This window comes from Cucurbita moschata, unplaced genomic scaffold, assembly GCF_002738365.1.
Source record: "Cucurbita moschata cultivar Rifu unplaced genomic scaffold, Cmos_1.0 Cmo_Scf00166, whole genome shotgun sequence".
Taxonomy (NCBI): domain Eukaryota; kingdom Viridiplantae; phylum Streptophyta; class Magnoliopsida; order Cucurbitales; family Cucurbitaceae; genus Cucurbita; species Cucurbita moschata.
Window position 1 is genome coordinate 41,604 of NW_019268682.1, and position 14,706 is coordinate 56,309.

Here is a 14,706-nt window from a genome sequence, read left to right on the forward strand (position 1 = left end):
ATGTTTCGAGTGACCTCGCTCGAAGAAAGAGTTGCTCCTACGAGCAGCCCAAAACCGTCTGATAGTCCGCATAGCTCTGTCGCACCCAAAGAGGGACGTGGCGAAGAGTTCGAAGTACTACAAAACACAATGATGAGTTTGTTCAATGGACTGGGTGATGAATTCAGAACAACAGTCGACGACCTCCAAGAAAGGATGGCCGCCATGAGCACTCGAATTGAAGTTACCATGAAAGCCGTGGAAGGCGTCACGGCTGGACAAACTAGTGCAGGATCCAACAAACTAAGGTTCCCAGACCCTAGAGCCTTCAAAGGGAATCGGGACGCCAAAGAGTTGGAGAACTTCATCTTTGACGTCGAACAGTACTTCAAAGCCACAGCTGCTTGTACCGACGACAAGAAGGTGACTGTAGCCGCGATGTATCTCATAGACGACGCCAAACTGTGGTGACTTACGAAGGTGCAAGACATCGAGGATGGATTGTGCACCATTGACTCATGGGAGAACCTCAAGAGAGAGTTGAGGGAACAATTCCTCCCCGAAAACGCAGGGCATATAGCAATGGAGAAAATAGTAGCCCTGAAACACACTGGAAACATACGGGACTACGTCAGACAGTTCTCAACCCTGATGCTGGATATCAGGGGCACAGCAAAGAAGGACAAGGTGTTCTTCTTTATAAATGGTCTACAGCCATGGGCCAAAACAAAGATACATTAGAAAAGGGTCCAAACCCTAGCTGCCGCAACGGCCTGCGCCGAGAGACTCGTGGACTGTGGGAACGAAGCAGGATCCCAAAGAAGAGCGACACCAGCCCCAATCAATGGGGGCAAACCATACAGACCACCAGGCCATCGAAATGGAAGCCCCAACAGACCGAGTGGATGGACGGATAGACCTCCTCAGAACAATCAAGCGGGGACATCTCGAGGGCCTTACCATCAAAAGAACCATCCGACGACGCCTTTGCAATGCATACTGTGTAAAGGCCCCCACAAGGTATCCTACTGTCCTCATCGGGCCTCTCTCACTGCTCTCCAAGTGTCCATTCAAGAGAGCAATGATGCAAGGGTCGAGACTTTGCTAGACAAGAAGGAAGATCGCGACAACCCCCGAATGGGCGCACTCAAATTCTTGTCAGCCCTCCAACGGAAAGTCGAACCAAAGGAGATAATAGAGAAAGGGCTCATGTTCGTAGATGCCACAATAAACTCTCAACCGAGCAAGAGCACTCTGATAGACTCTGGAGCAACCCACAACTTCATTGCCGATCAAGAAGCCAGAAGATTGGGACTCACCATAGGAAAAGACCCGGGGAAAATAAAAGCTGTCAACTCCGAGGCCTTGCCTATTGTGGGAGTTTCCAAAGGAGTCCCCTTCAAAATAGGGAATTGGACTGGAGAGCTAGACCTTGTCGTGGTTCGCATAGACGACTTCGACGTGGTACTTGGGATGGAGTTCCTCCTAGAACACAAGGTCATCCCAATGCCATTGGCAAAATGCTTGGTGATCACCGACCGTAACCCCACAGTAATACCTGCAATTATCAAGAAACCATGTAATCTTCGAATGATCTCGGCCATACAGCTGAAAAGGGGACTCGCACGAAAGGAACCTACATTCATGGCCATACCACTGATAGAAGAAGCAACCACCGAAGAGACTGTCCCAGAGGAAATCAAGGAAGTACTAGACAGCTATACCGACATAATGCCAGAGAGTCTACCACAAACACTACCACCTCGTCGAGGCATTGACCACGAAATCGAACTCCTCCCCGGGGTTAAGCCGCCAGCAAAGAACGCATACCGGATGGCTCCGCCCGAGCTAGCCGAATTGAGGAAACAACTGGATGAGTTGTTGAAGGCGGGATTCATTCGCCCGACAAAGGCACCTTATGGAGCCCCCGTACTGTTCCAGAAGAAGAAGGATGGGACGTTGCGTCTGTGCATAGACTATAGAGCCTTAAACAAGGTGACAGTACGCAACAAATATCCTCTGCCGATAATATCCGACTTGTTCGACCAACTTCACGGGGCCAAGTACTTCACGAAGTTGGACTTACGATCAGGATATTATCAAGTATGTATTGCCGAAGGGGACGAACCCAAGACGACGTGCGTAACAAGATATGGGGCCTTTGAATTCCTAGTAATGCCCTTTGGCTTGACAAATGCCCCAGCTACGTTCTGCACGTTGATGAACCAGGTTTTCTACGAATACCTGGATCAGTTCGTCATAGTATACCTCGACGACATTGTTGTTTACAGTACAACCCTCGAGGAACACAAAGTGCATTTGAAGTTAGTGTTTGACAAGCTCCGACAGAACCAGCTGTATGTGAAGAAGGAGAAATGTGCATTCGCACAAACATGCATCAACTTCCTTGGACATGTCGTCAGATGTGGACAAATTAGTATGGATAGCGACAAGATAAAAGCTATCCAAGAATGGAAGGTTCCTACTTCCGTATCTGAATTGCGGTCCTTCTTAGGACTAGCCAACTATTATAGGCGGTTCGTCGAAGGGTTTTCACGACGAGCCGCCCCATTGACAGAGCTGTTGAAGAAAGACCACCCTTGGTCGTGGTCGAATGATTGTCAAATGGCCTTTGAAAATCTGAAAACAACCATGACGAGGGGTCCTGTCCTCGGGTTGGTAGACGTCACAAAGCCATTTGAAGTAGAAACCGATGCTTCCGACTTTGCTCTCGGTGGAGTCCTTATTCAAGAAGGCCACCCCATCGCTTACGAAAGTCGAAAGCTCAACGATGCCGAACGAAGATACACTGTCTCCGAGAAAGAAATGCTGGCTGTAGTCCATTGCCTTCGAGTCTGGAGACAGTATCTCTTAGGATCACAGTTCGTAGTGAAGACGGATAACAGCGCCACTTGCTACTTCTTTGATCAACCAAAATTAACAGCAAAACAAGCCCGGTGGCAGGAGTCGTTGGCCGAATTCGACTTCAAGTTCGAACACAAAGCAGGAAAGAGTAATCAAGCAGCCGACGCGCTGAGTCGGAAGGGCGAACATGCGGCCCTGTGCATGTTAGCCCATATTCACTCAAGTAAGATCGATGGATCGATGCGCGACATCATCAAGGAACATTTACACAAAGACCCATCGGCCAAAGCTGTTGTCGAACTAGCTAAGGCTGGAAAGACACGGCAGTTTTGGGTTGAGGGGGACCTCCTGATAACCAAAGGAAACAGACTGTACGTCCCAAGAACGGGGGAACTGAGGAAGAAGCTCATTCAGGAATGTCATGATACCTTGTGGGCCGGACATCCTGGGTGGCAAAGAACATACGCCCTAATAAAGAAGGGGTACTTCTGGCCAAACATGCGAGACGACATCATGCAATACACCAAGACGTGCCTCATCTGCCAACAGGATAAGGTCGAGAAAGCCAAAGTCTCTGGACTCTTGGAACCTCTACCTGTGCCAACAAGACCCTGGGAAAGTGTATCTCTGGACTTCATAACGCACCTCCCAAAGGTCGGGGAATATGACGCCATCTTGGTCATTGTAGACCGATTCTCCAAATATGCGACATTCATCCCCACTCCCAAATTATGCTCGGCGGAACTTACAGCCCAACTGTTTTTCAAACACGTTGTAAAGTTATGGGGCATTCCGTCGAGCATCATCAGTGATAGGGATGGCAGATTCATTGGGACGTTCTGGACTGAGTTATTCGCTTTCTTGGGAACAACCTTGAACATCTCCTCGAGTTATCACCCTCAAACCGATGGACAGACAGAACGGTTCAATTGCTTGCTCGAAGAATACTTACGTCACTTCGTCGACGCTCGCCAAAAGAACTGGATACAATTGTTAGATGTCGCCCAATTTTGCTTCAACTGCCAAACCAGCTCATCTACAGGGAAGAGTCCCTTCGAAATTGTAAGTGGACGACAACCGGCCTTACCCCATATTATTGATCACCCTTATGCAGGAAAAAACCCTCAAGCTCACAACTTTACGAGGGAATGGAAGCAGACGACAGATATAGCCCGGGCATATTTAGAGAAGGCTTCCAAGCATATGAAGAAATGGGCGGACAAGAAGCGTCGCCCCCTTCATTTTCGTGCAGGAGATCAAGTCCTTATCAAGCTGAGACCAGAACAGATCAGATTTCGTAGCCGAAAGGACCAGAGACTAGTTCGTAAATATGAAGGCCCGGTTGAAGTCCTTAAAAAGATCGGGGCTACCTCCTACCGAGTGGCACTACCCGCATGGATGAAAATCCACCCCGTCATTCATGTGAGCAACTTGAAGCCCTATCACCCTGATCCAGACGACGACCAACGAAATGCAACCACAAGACCGAACATCGATCTGAAGCAAAAAGAAACAAAGGAAGTGGAAGAGATCCTAGCCGACAGGGTTAGGAAGATAGGAAGACCTGTACGGACGATTCGTGAATTCCTTGTCAAATGGAAGAATCTCCCTACAGAGGAAACAAGCTGGGAACGCGCCGAAGATCTGAACTCCGCCGCCACCCACATCGCAAGGTATGAAAGTAGTCGGTTGACAGGGACGTCAACCAATTAGGTGGGGGAGGATGTCACGGTCATGCTTGTCCAGGGCATGTTGCCCATGGCCGCATGCCCATGACAAGCCAAACCCTTGTCATGTCTTTTCATTCTAGTGTTTTTCCTTTTGTAATTCTAAAGCGTATGACACCTCAAAAATATCATGTCTACGCCTGCCAGAACTAAAATGGCCCAGAATGTACTATAGGGGGATATGACTAGTCGTCAACTTCTCCCTACCCAAGGTTATATATGCTAAGCCGTTGTTATCTTTCTCTTGCTTGCTTATATAACGTCTCTTTCTAAAATCTCTCTTTCTCAAATCTCTCTCTCCTCGTTTTCTAAAACCTTCTTTTAAAACCGAGGCTAGAGGCTTGACCGTACGTCGCTTGGCCGTAGGCGACGCAAGAACAAATAGGCTCAACTCACTTGTTGCTGGAAAGTGAGTGCCGCACAATCGCTAGTCCGCTGCCTTCGAAAGCGCGATTGTGTCACGGGGTATCAGAGCTTTGTTAGCTCCGTAACGTCATACAGACCGAGATCATGTCGACGACAAAGTCGACACCCAAAGCACAAGCCGACCGGCTTACGCTAATAGAGGAGGAAATGCTGTTCCTCAAAGAAGTCCCTGACACCCTCCGTTTCCTGGAAACACGGGTGACCGAACTGAGTGAGAAAGTCGTCCAAGTCGACGCAATGGGCAACCGCCTGGATGGGTTGCCAATCGCAGAACTATTGTTTCGAGTGACCTCGCTCGAAGAAAGAGTTGCTCCTACGAGCAGCCCAAAACCGTCTGATAGTCCGGATAGCTCTGTCGCACACAAAGAGGGACGTGGCGAAGAGTTCGACGTACTACAAAACACAATGATGAGTTTGTTCAATGGATTGGCTGATGAATTCAGATCAACAGTCGACGACCTCCAAGAAAGGATGGCCGCCATGAGCACTCGAATTGAAATTACCATGAAAGCCGTGGAAGGTGTCGCGGCTGGACAAACCAATACAGGATCCAACAAACTAAGGTTCCCAGACCCTAGAGCCTTCAAAGGGAATCGGGACGCCAAAGAGTTGGAGAACTTCATCTTTGACGTCGAACAGTACTTCAAAGCCACAACGGCTTGTACCGACGACAAGAAGGTGACTGTAGCCGCGATGTATCTCGTAGACGACGCCAAACTGTGGTGGCGTACGAAGGTGCAAGACATCGAGGATGGATTGTGCACCATCGACTCATGGGAGGACCTCAAGAGAGAGTTGAGGGAACAATTCCTCCCCGAAAACGCAGGGCATATAGCAATGGAGAAAATAGTAGCCCTGAAACACACTGGAAACATACGGGACTACGTCAGACAGTTCTCAACCCTGATGCTGGATATCAGGGGCACAGCAGAGAAGGACAAGGTGTTCTTCTTTATAAATGGTCTACAGCCGTGGGCCAAAACAAAGATACATGAGAACAGGGTCCAAACCCTAGCTGCCGCAATGGCCTGTGCCGAGAGACTCGTAGACTGTGGGAACGAAGCAGGATCCCAAAGAAGAGCGACACCAGCCCCAAACAATGGGGGCAAACCATACAGACCACCAGGCCAGCGAAATGGAAGTCCCAACAGACCGAATGGATGGACGGATAGACCTCCTCAGAACAATCAAGCGGGGACTTCTCGAGGGCATTACCATCAAAAGAACCACCCGACGACACCTTTGCAATGCATGCTGTGTAAAGGCCCCCACAAAGTATCATACTGTCCTCATCGGGCCTCTCTCACTGCACTTCAAGTGTCCATTCAAGAGAGCAATGAAGCAAGGGTCGAGACTTTGCTAGACAAGAAGGAAGATCACGACAACCCCCGAATGGGCGCACTCAAATTCTTGTCAGCCCTCCAACGGAAAGTCGAACCGAAGGAGGTACTAGAGAAAGGGCTCATGTTCGTAGATGCCACAATAAACTCTCAACCGAGCAAGAGCACTCTGATAGACTCTGGAGCAACCCACAACTTCATTGCCGATCAAGAAGCCAGAAGATTGGGACTCACCATAGGAAAAGACCCGGGGAAAATGAAAGCTGTCAATTCCGAGGCCTTGCCTATTGTGGGAGTTTCCAAGAGAGTCCCCTTCAAAATAGGGGATTGGACTGGAGAGCTAGACCTTGTCGTGGTTCGCATGGATGACTTCGACGTGGTACTTGGGATGGAGTTCCTCCTAGAACACAAGGTCATCCCAATGCCATTAGCAAAATGCTTGGTGATCACCGACCGTAATCCCACAGTAATACCTGCAAGCATCAAGCAACCAGGTAATCTTCGAATGATCTCGGCCATACAACTGAAAAGGGGACTCGCAAGAGAGGAACCTACATTTTTGGCCATACCACTGATAGAAGAAGCAACCACCGAAGAGACTGTCCCAGAGGAAATCAAGGAAGTACTAGACAGCTATACCGACATAATGCCAGAGAGTCTACCACAAACACTACCACCTCGTCGAGGCATTGACCACGAAATCGAACTCCTTCCCGGAGTTAAGCCGCCAGCAAAGAACGCATACCGGATGGCTCCGCCCGAGCTAGCCGAATTGAGGAAACAACTAGATGAGTTGTTGAAGGCGGGATTCATTCGCCCGGCAAAGGCCCCTTATGGAGCCCCCGTACTATTCCAGAAGAAGAAAGATGGGACGTTGCGTCTATGCATAGACTATAGAGCCTTAAACAAGGTGACAGTACGCAACAAATATCCTCTGCCGATAATATCCGACTTGTTCGACCAACTTCACGGGGCCAAGTACTTCACGAAGTTGGACTTACGATCAGGATATTATCAAGTACGGATTGCCGAAGGGGACGAACCCAAGACGACGTGCGTAACAAGATATGGGGCCTTTGAATTCCTAGTAATGCCCTTTGGCTTGACAAATGCCAAAGCTACGTTCTGCACGTTGATGAACCAGGTTTTCTACGAATACCTGGATCAGTTCGTCATAGTATACCTCGACGACATTGTTGTTTATAGCACAACCCTCGAGGAACACAAAGTGCACTTAAAGATAGTGTTTGACAAGCTCCGGCAGAACCAGCTGTATGTGAAGAAGGAGAAATGAGCATTCGCACAAACATGCATCAACTTCCTTGGACATGTCGTCAGATGTGGACAAATTAGTATGGATAGCGACAAGATAAAAGCTATCCAAGAATGGAAGGTTCCTACTTCCGTATCTGAGTTGTGGTCCTTCTTAGGACTAGCCAACTACTATAGGCGGTTCGTCGAAGCGTTTTCACGACGAGCCGCCCATTGACAGAGCTGTTGAAGAAAGACCACCCTTGGTCGTGGTCAAATGATTGTCAAATGGCCTTTAAAAATCTTAAAACAACCATGACGAGGGGTCCTGTCCTCGGGTTGGTAGACGTCACAAAGCCATTTGAAGTAGAAACCGATGCTTCCGACTTTGCTCTAGGTGGGGTCCTTATTCCAGAAGGCCACCCCATCGCTTATGAAAGTCGAAAGCTCAACGATGCCGAACGAAGATACACTGTCTCCNGGCCGAATTCGACTTCAAGTTCGAACACAAAGCAGGAAAGAGTAATCAAGCAGCCGACGCGCTGAGTCGGAAGGGCAAACATGCGGCCCTGTGCATGTTATCCCATATTCATTCAAGTAAGATCGATGGATTGATGCGCGACATCATCAAGGAACATTTACACAAAGACCCATCGGCCAAAGCTGTTGTCGAACTAGCTAAGGCTGGAAAGACACGACAGTTTTGGGTTGAGGGGGACCTCCTGATAACCAAAGGAAACAGATTGTACGTCCCAAGAACGGGAGAACTGAGGAAGAAGCTCATTCAGGAATGTCATGATACCTTATGGGCTGGACACCCTGGGTGGCAAAGAACATACGCCCTAATAAAGAAGGGGTACTTCTGGCAAAATATGCGAGACGACATCATGCAATACACCAAGACGTGCCTCATCTGCCAACAGGATAAGGTCGAGAAAGCCAAAGTCTCTGGACTCTTGGAACCTCTACCTGTGCCAACAAGACCCTGGGAAAGTGTATCTCTGGACTTCATAACACACCTCCCAAAAGTCGGGGAATATGACGCCATCTTGGTCATTGTAGACCGATTCTCCAAATATGCGACATTCATCCCCACTCCCAAATTATGCTCGGCGGAACTCACAGCCCAACTGTTTTTCAAACACGTTGTAAAGCTATCGGGCATTCCGTCGAGCATCATCAGTGATAGGGATGGCAGATTCATTGGGACATTCTGGACTGAGTTATTCGCTTTCTTGGGAACAACCTTGAACATCTCCTCGAGTTATCACCCTCAAACCGATGGACAGACAGAACGGTTCAATTGCTTGCTCGAAGAATACTTACGTCACTTCATCGACGCTCGCCAAAAGAACTGGATACAATTGTTAGATGTCGCCCAATTTTGCTTCAATTGTCAAACAAGCTCGTCTACAGGGAAGAGTCCCTTCGAAATTGTAAGTGGACGACAACCGGCCTTACCCCATATTATTGATCATCCTTATGCAGGAAAAAACCCTCAAGCTCACAACTTTACAAGAGAATGGAAGCAGACGACAAATATAGCCCGGGCATATTTAGAGAAGGCTTCCAAGCATATGAAGAAATGGGCGGACAAGAAGCGTCGCCCCCTTCAATTCCGTGCAGGAGATCAAGTCCTTATCAAGCTGAGACCAGAACAAATCAGATTTCGTAGCCGAAAGGACCAGAGACTAGTTCGTAAATATGAAGGCCCGGTTGAAGTCCTTAAAAAGATCGAGGCTACCTCCTACCGAGTTGCACTACCCGCATGGATGAAAATCCACCCCGTCATTCATGTGAGCAACTTGAAGCCCTATCACCCTGATCCAGACGACGACCAACGAAATGCAACCACAAGACTGAACATCGATCTGCAGCAAAAAGAAACAAAGGAAGTGGAAGAGATCCTAGCCGACAGGGTTAGGAAGATAGGAAGACCTGTACGGACGATTCGTGAATTCCTTATCAAATGGAAGAATCTCCCTAAAGAGGAAACAAGCTGGGAACGCGCCGAAGATCTGAACTTCGCCGCCACCCACATCGCAAGGTATGAAAGTCGTTGGTTGACAGGGACGTCAACCAATTAGGTGGGGGAGGATGTCACGGCCATGCTTGTCTAGGGCATGTTGCCCATGGCCGCATGCCCATGACAAGCCAAACCCTTGTCATGTCTTTGCATTCTAGTGTTTTTCCTTTTGTAATTCTAGAGCGTATGACACCTCAAAAATATCATGTCTAGGCCCGCCAGAACTAAAATGGCCCAGAATGTACTATAGGGGAATATGACTAGTCGTCAACTTCTCCCTACCCAAGGTTATATATGCTAAGCCGTTGTTATCTTTCTCTTGCTTGCTTATATAACGTCTCTTTCTAAAATCTCTCTTTCTAAAATCTCTCTCTCTCCTCGTTTTCTAAAACCTTCTTTTAAAACCGAGGCTAGAGGCTCGACCGTACGTCGCTTGGCCGTAGGCGACGCAAGAACAAATTGGCTTAACTCACTTGTCGCTGGAGTGTGAGTGCTGCACAATCGCTAGTCCGCTGCCTTCGAAAGTGCGATTGTGTCACTTGGCACTCAGAAGGGGTCGATAGTGAGATCCCACATCGACTAGAGAGGTAAAGAAACATTTCTTGCAAGGGTCTGAAAACCTATCCACAGTAGATTCAGTTTAAAACCGTGAGAGATACCGAGACTTAACGAACGAAAGCAGACAATATCAACTAACGGTGGTCTTGGATTGTAACAAAATATTGGCTGGAATAGCTTAGTTTGCACCAGGTTGGAGGTTCAAGCCCTCCTTCTAGCGATGTGTGAATGAAGTGTGCCTTATAATTGTGTTTGGTACTTCTCCCTAGTACAAATTTTCAATCAACATCGATTTGGGATGGTCTCATTTACGAGAACTGACAAAACAATCATGTTTTGACGCTTTTAATGTTCACAATTGATATCCACCACGGAACGAGTTCCCTTTTTTAGCGTTGAAAAGTTAGACACGAGCCCATAACGGTGGTAGTAGATATTATCCACTTTGCCACGAGTTTTGCCTAACCAATAAACATCGATGGATGTTAGAAGTGGGATTTGAACCCACGCCCTCTTACGAGGACCAGAACTTGGCTGACGCGTTTTAAAACTATTTGGGTGACGACGATACGTAACGAATTAAAATAGATAATATCTACTGGCTGTTGCAGAGAGAAATGAAACAATCCTAATAAGGGTTCGAAAACCTCTCCCTAATAGGCGCATGGCAATACCTACTGGGCAAGAATGAACAATGTCTGCTGGCAGTGGGTTTGGAATTTTACAAATGAAATAAGAGCTAGCCACTAGGCGATGTGCCAGTGAGGATGCTTGGCACTCAGAAGGGATCGATAGTGAGATCCCACATCGATTAGAGAGGTGAAGAAACATTTCTTGCAAGGGTCTGAAAACCTATCCATAGTAGATTCAGTTTAAAACCGTGAGGGAGATACCGAGACGTAACGAACGAAAGCAGACAATATCAACTAATGGTGGTCTTGGGTTGTAGCAAATGATTGGCTGGAATAGCTCAGTTGGTTAGAGCGTGTGGCTGTTAACTACAAGGTCGGAGGTTCAAGCCCTCCTTCTAGCGATGTGTGAATGAAGCATGCCCTATAATTGTGTTTGGTTCTTCTTCTCCACTCTGGTCCAAATTTTCAATCAACATCGATTTGTAATGGTCTCGTGTACGAGAACTAACTAAACAATCATGTTTTGACACTTTTAAAAAGCAGTGCTGAGTTCACAATTGATATCCACCACGAAACCAGTTCCATTTCTTAGCGTTGAAAATTTCGACACAATTCCATAACGGTATTAGTAGATACTATCCACTTTGGCGCGGTATTAGTAGATATTATCCACTTTGGCACGAGTTTTGCCTAACAATAAACATGGATGGATGGATGTCGGAAGTGGGATTTGAACCCACGCCCTCTTACGAGGACCAGAACTTGAGTCTAGCGCCTTAAACCACTCGGCCATCCTGACTACTAATTGTGCATTCCTAGATTGGTTTGGGAGGGGAATTTATCATTCCGTATATGGGTGTGTAAACGTCTCCCAAGTAGACGCGTTTAAAAACTGTGAGGCTGACGACGATACGTAACGGAATAAAATAGATAATATCTACTGGCTGTTGGAGAGAGGAACGAAACAATCCTAATAAGGATGCGAAAACCTCTCCCTAATAGGCGCGTTTTAAAACTGTGAGGCTCATTGATATACCTACTTGGCAAGGATGAACAATGTCTGCTGGTAGTGGGCTTGGACTTTTACAAATGAACACAGAGCTAATCACTAGGCGATGTGCTAGTGAGGACGCTTGGCACTCAAAGGGGATCGATAGTGAGATCCCACATCGATTAGAGAGGTGAAGAAACATTTCTTGCAAGGGTCTGAAAACTTATCCATAGTAGATTCGGTTTAAAACCGTGAGGGAGATACCGAGACGTAACGAACGAAAGCAGACAATATCAACTAAAGGTGGTCTTGGATTGTAGTGAATGATTGGTTGGAATAGCTCAGTTGGTTAGAGCGTGTGGCTGTTAACCACAAGGTCGAAGGTTCAAGCCCTCCTTCTTGCGATGTGTGAATGAAGCATGCCTTATAATTGTTTTTGGTGAGAATGAACATCGATTTGTGAATGAAGCATGCCTTATAATTGTGTTTGGTTCTTCTCCTCCCTGGTAGAAATTGAACATCGATTTGTGAATGAAGCATGCCTTATAATTGTGTTTGGTTCTTCTCCTCCCTGGTAGAAATTTTCAATCAACATCGATTTGTGATGGTCTCGTATACGAGAACTAACTAAACAATTGATATCCACCACCAGTTCAATTTCTTAGCATTGAAAATTTTGACACAATCCCATAACGGTTGTTAGTAGATATTATCAACTTTGGCACGAGTTTTGCCTAACAATAAACATCAATGGATGTCAGAAGTGGGATTTGAACCCACGCCCTCTTACGAGGACCAGAACTTGAGTCTGGCACCTTAGACCACTCGGCCATCCTGACCACTAATTTTGCATTCCTGGATTGGTTTGGGAGGGGAATTTATCATTCCGTATATGGGTGTGTAAACGTCTCCCAAGTAGACGCGTTCAAAAACTGTGAGGCTGACGACGATAGGTAACGGATTAAAATAGATAATATCTACTGGCTGTTGGAGAGAGGAACGAAACAATCCTAATAAGGGTGCGAAAATCTCTCCCTAATAGGCGCGTTTTAAAACTGTGAGGCCCATGGAAATACCTACTGGGCAAGAATGAACAATGTCTGGTAGTAGTGGGCTTGGACTTTTACAAATGAAATCAGAGCTAGTCACTAGGCGATGTGCTAGTGAGTACGCTTGGCACTCAGAAGGGGTTGATAGTAAGATCCCACATCGATTAGAGAGGTGAAGAAACATTTCTTGCATGGGTCTGAAAACCTATCCATAGTAGATTCGGTTTAAAACCGTGAGGGAGATATCGAGACGTAACGAACGAAAGCAGAAAATATCAACTAAAGGTGGTCTTGGATTGTAGTAAATGATTGGTTGGAATAGCTCAGTTGGTTAGAGCGTGTGGCTGTTAACCACAATGTCGGAGGTTCAAGCCCTCCTTCTAGCGATGTGTGAATGAAGCATGCCTTATAATTGTGTTTGGTGAGAATGAATATCGATTTGTGAATGAAGCATGCCTTATAATTGTGTTTGGTGCTTCTCCTCCCTGGTAGAAATTTTCAATCAACATCGATTTGTGATGGTCTCGTGTACGAGAACTAACTAAACAATCATGTTTTGACACTTTTAAAAAGTAGTGCTGAGTACACAATTGATATCCACCACGGAACCAGTTCAATTTCTTAGCATTGAAAATTTTGACACAATCCCATAACGGTTGTTAGTAGATATTATCAACTTTGGCACGAGTTTTGCCTAACAATAAACATGGATGGATGTCAGAAGTGGGATTTGAACCCACGCCCTCTTACGAGGACCAGAACTTGAGTCTGGCACCTTAGACCACTCGGCCATCCTGACCACTAATTTTGCATTCCTGGATTGGTTTGGGAGGGGAATTTATCATTCCGTATATGGGTGTGTAAACGTCTCCCAAGTAGACGCGTTCAAAAACTGTGAGGCTGACGACGATAGGTAACGGATTAAAATAGATAATATCTACTGGCTGTTGGAGAGAGGAACGAAACAATCCTAATAAGGGTGCGAAAATCTCTCCCTAATAGGCGCGTTTTAAAACTGTGAGGCCCATGGAAATACCTACTGGGCAAGAATGAACAATGTCTGGTAGTAGTGGGCTTGGACTTTTACAAATGAAATCAGAGCTAGTCACTAGGCGATGTGCTAGTGAGTACGCTTGGCACTCAGAAGGGGTTGATAGTAAGATCCCACATCGATTAGAGAGGTGAAGAAACATTTCTTGCATGGGTCTGAAAACCTATCCATAGTAGATTCGGTTTAAAACCGTGAGGGAGATATCGAGACGTAACGAACGAAAGCAGAAAATATCTACTAACGGTGGTCTTGGATTAAAGCAAATGATTGGTTGGAATAGCTCAGTTGGTTATAGTGTGTGGCTGTTAACCACAAGGGCGGAGGTTCAAGCCCTTCTTCTAGCGATGTGTGAATGAAGCCATGCCTTATAATTGTGTTTTGTGCTTCTCCTCCCTGGTAGAAATTTTCAATGAACATCGATTTGTGATGGGTCTTGTGTACGAGAACTAACTAAACAATCATGTTTTGACACTTTTAAAAGGCAGTGTTGAGGTTCAATTGATATCCACCATGGCACGAGTTTTGCTGGATGTTTGAAGCGGGATTTGAACCCACGCCCTCTTACGAGGACCAGAACTTGAGTCTAGCGCCTTAGACCATCTTGACTACAAATTTTTCATGCCTTGATTGTTTTGGGAGGGGAATTTATCATTTCGTATACGGGTGTGTAAACGTCTTCCAAGTAGACGCATTTTAAAATTGTGAGGCTGACGACGATACGTAACGGATTAAAATAGATAATATCTACTGGCTGTTGGAGAGAGGAACGAAACAATCCTAATAAGGGTGCGAAAACTTCTCCCTAATAGGC

The 14,706-nt window shown here is 46.5% G+C and overlaps 7 non-coding genes across 7 annotated transcripts; 4 read left to right on the plus strand and 3 right to left on the minus strand.

The window, feature by feature from the left end:
* Positions 1 to 11,131: 11,131 nt before the first annotated feature.
* On the plus strand, positions 11,132 to 11,205 carry TRNAN-GUU. Its single transcript has one exon. It is a non-coding gene; the product is annotated as a tRNA-Asn (tRNA).
* Positions 11,206 to 11,519: 314 nt separating this feature from the next.
* Positions 11,520 to 11,603, minus strand: TRNAL-CAA. Its single transcript has one exon. It is a non-coding gene; the product is annotated as a tRNA-Leu (tRNA).
* Positions 11,604 to 12,125: 522 nt separating this feature from the next.
* On the plus strand, positions 12,126 to 12,199 carry TRNAN-GUU. Its single transcript has one exon. It is a non-coding gene; the product is annotated as a tRNA-Asn (tRNA).
* A 351-nt stretch (positions 12,200 to 12,550) lies between these two features.
* TRNAL-CAA lies at positions 12,551 to 12,634 on the minus strand. The gene has a single exon. It is a non-coding gene; the product is annotated as a tRNA-Leu (tRNA).
* Positions 12,635 to 13,156: 522 nt separating this feature from the next.
* TRNAN-GUU lies at positions 13,157 to 13,230 on the plus strand. Its single transcript has one exon. It is a non-coding gene; the product is annotated as a tRNA-Asn (tRNA).
* A 329-nt stretch (positions 13,231 to 13,559) lies between these two features.
* Positions 13,560 to 13,643, minus strand: TRNAL-CAA. The gene has a single exon. It is a non-coding gene; the product is annotated as a tRNA-Leu (tRNA).
* Positions 13,644 to 14,165: 522 nt separating this feature from the next.
* On the plus strand, positions 14,166 to 14,239 carry TRNAN-GUU. Its single transcript has one exon. It is a non-coding gene; the product is annotated as a tRNA-Asn (tRNA).
* The last annotated feature ends 467 nt before the right edge of the window (positions 14,240 to 14,706 follow it).